The sequence below is a fragment of the Sorex fumeus genome, unplaced genomic scaffold (assembly GCF_029834395.1).
Source record: "Sorex fumeus unplaced genomic scaffold, SorFum_2.1 ptg000404l, whole genome shotgun sequence".
Taxonomy (NCBI): domain Eukaryota; kingdom Metazoa; phylum Chordata; class Mammalia; order Eulipotyphla; family Soricidae; genus Sorex; species Sorex fumeus.
Window position 1 is genome coordinate 32,501 of NW_026606459.1, and position 7,064 is coordinate 39,564.

Sequence of the window (7,064 nt, forward strand, 5' to 3'; positions counted from 1 at the left end):
CCGGCCACGACCACCGCCAGCGCGGACAGGCCAGGCGCCCCCGACGACTCGTCCCGGCCCTCAAACGCGGAGGTCACCGGCCGACGGCGAGACCGACACCCCCGACACCGGTGAGACGCACGCCCACCCCCCGCCGCTCGACGCACGTGCCTCCGACCGACCCCTCCGGGCTAAACGAGGCCCGTTCTGGGAGGGGTCAGCCGCTCCAGAGGCACGGCGAGACCGGCAGGGGGCAGGGCACGACCTGCACCGGGCGAGAGAGCGGACGCCGCTGACGGGCGACCCCCACGCGAGGGGGAACACGGGGGCCAAAGCACCACCGGGCTCCGCACGGGCACACAGCCTCCCCTGGGGAGGGGCCCGAGGGGCCGGGGGGTCCGGGCCCGCGAGGGCCGGGGCAACGCAGCACACGCGCCGGGTGGGCTCCGAGGGGAAAACGCGAGAGGGAGGCGCCCGCCGCCGGGACCGACCGGGCCACCGGGAAAACTCTGCACGGGAATCCCACCGCCCAACGACCAAGGGCGGTCCCGCACCCACGCCCGGGACGCCGGCCGGCCCGACGGCCGACCCACCGACGCGCGCTCCACCACGGAAGCCACAGCCGCGCACGGCACCACGGTGCCCCGACCGGCGGGGACCCGGATGGTCCAGCGCCAACCACCGACACCCGTTCCCCAGCCCCAACGCGAGGCAGGGAAGGCCGACGGCGCCCAGAGCCTCCACAAACCGCTCTTCCTCTTCCCTCTGCCCATCCGAGTCCTGCCGGAGGGTCCGGGTACCCAGACGGCAACGTCCAGTCACTCGGGGGCACGCCACCGCGCGGACCGCGCGAGAGCGTCTCGCTCGGCTGGGGGCCGAGAGCACGCACACCCCGAAGCCGGGCTCCGCAGCACCACCGCCGGCTGCGGCACACACAGACACGGGAGCGGACAGCGTGTCGTCCCCCCCCCACGGGAAGCACGGCTCCCGCGGGGCAGAGCGGGGGATCGCGCGGGCATAGGTCGGGTCCAGGAAGCGAGACCATACCCGCGCACACGCCCGTCTTCTCCGACCGCGCACACACGGGCCCATCCGAGCCCCGACCACCGACACGACGCCCCGACGCCGGGACGCCGGCTCGGCCCGGCGGGACCCTCCCCCGACGGGGGGAGGCGCGGGCCGCGGTAGGCAAAGAGCGAGGGCGCTCGGCACCCCCCCACGTCTGGGGGGAATGACGGCGGAAGCCTCTCCCCGCCACAGGGCGGCGGGGAAGGGCAGGCTCTGCTACCGGTGGCTGACAGCGCAGGTAGAGGAGGGGCAGCAGCTGGGGGATCCGGTACCCCAAAGGCACCCTCTCGGATCGCTAGAGAAGGAGTATTCTCCGCCGAGGGGGCGCCGCCCCCCGACCTAGGCCGGCTGCCCCGCTTCTCCGGGCTCCCCCGACTCGAGTGGGGGGGGGTCTGCCGTAGTGGTCCGGTGGCCGAGCCCCGCCGAAGCAAGACCGACCAGAAGCGTGAGCGTCCGCGGTCAGGTCCGTTGTGTGCTGGGTCCGCGGGAGGGCCCGCCGCCCCTCCGCAGCACCCGGCAGACGGCCCCCGCCCACCACGGCGGGTGACCGGCTTCCGCCCCCGCAACGGGAGAGGAGCGGAAACCCCGGACAGAGCGAGAGAGAGCCCCCAAGGGAGGGCCACCTCGTCTCCCAGAGCCCGGCACAACGACAACCCACCGCCGCCGCTCACGCGCCCGCGTGCGCGAGAGCCAGTTAATGCGAGGCACGCGGGCACGCGCCCGAGAAACGGAGGCCGCCCAACCGCCCACGACCCAAGCGGCGGGCCGCAAGGGGGCGAACGGCAAGGCGACTCCCGTGTGACAAACAACGACCGGCTCGACCCCCAGAGGGGAACACCACCGAACGAGGAGAGCCCCAAGAGGGCAGGACCGCGAAGCCAGGTGACGGGGAAACGGCACCACCGGCTCGGCCTCAGGCACCTGACAGGACGACCTGGAGCGCTCCAGGGGCACCACCGAGGGCCGGTTGAGGCACGGCAGCGCGCGCCACCGCCGGGCGGCCCCACCCCGCCGCGGGGAGGGGCCGGCTCGAGAGAACGGGAACCTGGGACGGTCCCGACAGAGCGAGGGTTGTCCACCGTGTCAGACGACCCCGAAAAGCCCACTCCCTGTGCACCAAGCAGGAGAGCGGCAAGAACGGGATCGGGCCGGGGTCCGCACCCCTGAACGCCCCGCCCCACCGCGAGGTGGGGGAGAAGCGAGAGGCCCGCTGGCAGAACGAGAAGAGCGGTCCCATTCACGTGGAATGTCCGTCCCTCGTCTGGCGCGGCTTAGGCCCGGCCCGGGAGAGCACACCAGCACCACATCGATCAGCAAGGAAAGGATGCGAGAAGCGAGCGGCCACCGGTCCCCCCGGACGAGGAGGGGACCGGACCCCGAAGGAGAGCGAGCAAAGGACAGCAACCCTCCGGAGAGGGGAGAGGCCCGTTTCAGCCTTTGCCCACCCTTCTGACCTCGGCGTGATTCCGGACCCCGACCGGACAACCCCCTCCAACGAGAGCGAGACTGCCTGACACGCAGCGGGCACGGGGGCCCGCGGGACTGGGGGAGGTCCGTTCACATCGGGGCCGCGGACGCCGGGCTGAACTCGGGCGCCTTAGGCCGGAGGTTGACAGCCACGGCTGGGACACTGCCCCCAGGTGCACGCGAGAGCCGGCGCACAGGGCCCAGGCGGGCGGCTCGAGCGGCGGGAGGCCAGGGAGGAAGTCCTCAAGACAGGCCCCGACCATCCCACACGCACCCGGGGGAACGACGGTCCCGATCCTCACGGCAGAGAGCCACCGAGAGAGAGCGTGTCAGCACACATCTCGCGGTCCAAACCGGTCCCGTCGCACGGGAAAAGGACCGATGTCGGAAACGGGACCGATCTGCATCTTCCCGCCGCACCTCTGGAACAGGGACCCGGCAACTGGCACCCAGGAGAGCCCCATCGCCCCGAGTCCCGGAGCTCCACGGGACAACTGGTCGACCCCGTGACTCGGCATGGTCGAAGCTGCGCCCGAAGCCACGCGACGACCCCACGGCGGCGGCGGCGGCGGCGGCGGCGGCGGCGGCGGCGGCGGCGGCGGCGGCGGCGGCGGCGGCGGCGGCGGCGGCGGCGGCGGCCCGGAGGTCAAAGCCAGCTCGGGAAGGCTAAGGGGATAGATTCAGAAGCCCAGAAACACCGCGGCGGGAAATCAAACAAAACTAAGTCCTCTTCCTTCTCGGGGCCGCGGACCAGGCGCCCCCACGGGCTCACGGCCGGACCCCGTCACCGTGCACCGATGCACCGCCCGCTGACCGGCCAAGGGCGGCACGCGTTCAGCCCGGCCATCGGCCCCGCTCCGAGACGCTGCGGACCGACCCTGGAGCTACGAGGCGCGGGCTCAAGCCGGCGCAGGGCCCTGTGCGCCCGGGCCGCCCCGTGCTCGGGCCGGCCATCGGCCCCTCTCCGAGCCGCTGAGGACCCCGGAGCTGGCTACGCGGCACCCGCCGGCCAAAGGTCGGGCCACACGCCCGGGCCGCCCCGCTCTCGCGCCGGCCACCGGCCCCGCTCCGAGCCGCTGCGCACCCTGGAGCTAGCTACGCGGCACCCGCCGGCCGAGGGACGGGCCACGCGCCCGGGCCGCCTCGCGCTCGGGCCGGCCATCGGCCCCTCTCCGAGCCGCTGAGGACCCCGGAGCTGGCTACGCGGCACCCGCCGGCCAAGGGTCGGGCCACACGCCCGGGCCGCCCCCCTCTCGCGCCGGCCACCGGCCCCGCTCCCGAGCCGCCGAGGACCCTGGAGCTAGCTAGCTACGCGGCACCCGCCGGCAGAGTGCTGGTCGACCCGCCCCGGCAGCCAGGCCCGGCGCCGGCACCCGCCGGCGAAGGCAACACAGCCTCCCTCAAGAGCCTGCAGTTCCAAGCTCCACCGCCGGTCCTCGCGGGCTGGCGCCTCGACAGCGGGACCAATGTCGACTCGGACGCCGACATCCTGGAACGCCGCCTCGGGCAGTGAAACCGAAACGCTGCCGTCACCCCAGAGGAGCTCCGGCGCCATATAAAAGCGGACGGCAGGTGGCGCCCGAGCAACCTCAGCGGGATCGCCATCCCCCACCCCGCTCCGAACTGCTGCGGACCCTAGAGCTACACGACACGGGCTCAAGCGGGCACAAGGACGGCCACGGGCAAGGGCGTCCACGGGCTCGGGCAGCCATAGACCCAACTCGCTCCGGGCCGCTGCCGGCCCCGGGGCTTAGCTCCGCGGCACCCGCCGGCCGAGGGCCGGGCCCCGCTCCGGGCCGCTGCCGACCACGGGCCTTAGCTCCGCGGCACCCGCCGGCCGAGCGCCGGGCCGCGCGCCCGGGCCGCCCCGCGCCCGGCCCGGCCCTCGGCCCCGCTCCGGGCCGCTGCCGGCCCCGGGGCTTAGCGCCGCGGCACCCGCCGGCCGAGGACCGGGCCACGCGCCCGGGCCGCCCCGCGCCCGGCCCGGCCCGGCCCTCGGCCCCGCTCCGGGCCGCTGCCAACCCCGGGGCTTAGCTCCGCGGCACCCGCCGGCCGAGGGCCGGGCCGCGCGCCCGGGCCGCCCCGCGCCTGGCCCGGCCCTCGGCCCCGCTCCGGGCCGCTGCCGGCCCCGGGGCTTAGCTCCGCGTCACCCGCCGGCCGAGCGCCGGGCCGCGCGCCCGGACCGCCCCGCGCCCGGCCCGGCCCGGCCCGGCCCGGCCCTCGGCCCCGCTCCGGGCCGCTTGCCGACCCTGGAGCTACGGCGCCACCCGCCGCCGGGGTGCTGGTCGACCCGCCCGGGCAGCCAGCCCCGGCGCCGGCACCCGGCTGCGAAGGCAACACGGCCTCCCTCAAGAACCTGCAGTTCCAATCTCCACCGTCGCTCCTCGCGAGGTGGCGCCTTGACAGCGGGCCCGAAGTCGACTCGGACGCCGACATCCTGGAACGCCGCCTCGGGCAGTGCGAGCGAATCGCTCCCGTCAGCCCAGAGGAGCTCCGGCGCCGTAGAAAAGCGGACGGCAGGTGGCGCCCGAGCAACCTCAGCGCGATCGATCGCCACCCCGCCCCGCGCGACTCCTGTGGAGGGAAACTAAATCCCACCGCCCCTCCCTCCCCTCGAGAAACAGGCAGGGCCGTTGGGGATGGAGAGGAGGACAATTCCCCCCCACCCCCACAAAAACTAAAACCACCCCCCACCACTCAGTGCGTGTGTTTGAGCGCGCGGGCCCGCCTGCCTGTTCTGTGTCTGTGTGCGTGCGTCCGTGTCCATCTCCGTCTCCCTCTCGGCCTCTGCGTGCCTGTTTGGGGTTCACAGCGGACTGGATGGACAAGGCACCCAGAGCTCAGAAGATCCACCCAATCCCGATGAACTTGACGAAAAGACCGGGGAGGACCCGTCCGTCTGTCAGGGGCCAACCTCCTTGGAGGAATAGGCGACGCAACCCGAGAGAGAGAGAGAGAGAGAGAGAGAGAGAGAGAGAGAGAGAGAGAGAGAGAAAGAGCGTTCCGGTTCGTTGTTCCCCGGCTCCCTCCCTGGGGACAACAAGAAGATGCGGCGGCGGTGGCGGTGGCGTGAGACATGAAGCGGCTCTAGGAAATCATCGGAGCTGGGTCCGCAGAAAGGAGCGGTTCGGGTTCGCCCCGGCGGAGTTTCGTGGAGATTTCCACCAAGGAACCGGCACCGTGGCCCTCTCGGGCGAACGGGCACCCTCGGGAACGAGCACACCCTCGTCGTGGCCACTCGCGAAGCTAAATGCAGGACGTTGTGCAGTGTGGCGCGGCGGCGGCGGCGGCGGCGGCGGCGGCGCCCACATCGAGAGAGCGCACGACCACCCGCTCGTTTCTCTTCACCATTTCCCGAAGCGGTCACTGTGAAGCGGTGGTGTTGCGGGGGCGGGCGGGCGTGAGTGAGTGGGTGGGTGGGTGCGTGCGCGAGTGCGTGTTTCACGTGGCTTAATGCGTTTTAAAACGACCTCGAGATGGAGCCGTGACACCACGAACCTAAGGGACACGTGAGGCTGGGGACATAGCCGAGGGGTCCGGGTCCGGATGGCAGAAAAAAAAAAAATAGAACGGGAGTCAAGTCAGGCACCTGTGCCACACGTGAACTATGGGCAGCTTGCACCCCGTGACCCCGGTTGGAATCTCTGGAGATGGACACGGAGGGAAGACGGAGGGATGGGGAGGGACGGGGGGAGGGAAGAAAGTTTTGTCCGTTTGTCCCTGTACTTCACGGCGATTCATTCAAGACGTTTATAAAAAAAAAAAACATATATATGTACACATATATATAATATACACGCATACATATGTACGTACGTACGTGTGTACGTATGTATAAAAAGAAAAACAAGCAACCGTAAGCGAGCGAGCGAGCAAGCAAGCAAGCAAGCAAGCAAGCAAAAGCCAAGAAGGAAGCAAGCAAGCATGCAAGCGAGCCAGCCAGCAAAAAGAGTACGTACGAGTCCGTGGATAGACGCGCAGCGCGTCTCATGCTAAGTGAAATGAGTCAGAAAGAGAGGGACAGCCGGAGAAGGGACTGCACTCGTGGGTGGAGGGTCCAACCACATCCCATGAGGCTCGCACCTAAGGAGAGCAGATACACGGCCGGCCGGCACGAGAAGATTGCTCCCTAGCTGGAAGCCTGCCTCATGAGCCAAGGGGAGAAGGCAGCTGGAAGAGAGAAGGGAAGTTTCTCTTGACAGGGGTGCCTGTCAAGAGGTGGCACGTTCGCCCTGGAGGGAGGGGCGGAGGAGTTGAAGCCGGCAAGGCAGGCGGGCCCCCCCCCCCCCCCCCCCCCCCCCCGCTGCGGCGGCTTGAGTGGCAGGGAAACGCCCTGCCGCTTTGCTAGCGCTCCAGCCTCCAAATCCCCGCAAACCCTCCAAATCCTTTTCGTGTCCCTCTTCCCTCCCTCACGGCCGTGAATAGGGAATAGGGACACGAAAGGGATTTGGAGAATTCGCTGCTGGTCCGAATGATGTCCGTTTCAGCCTGGTGGAGCCAGTATGGAGACTTCTCAGTCCGTGGAAAGGCGAGCTGCTTGGCCTGAGTAT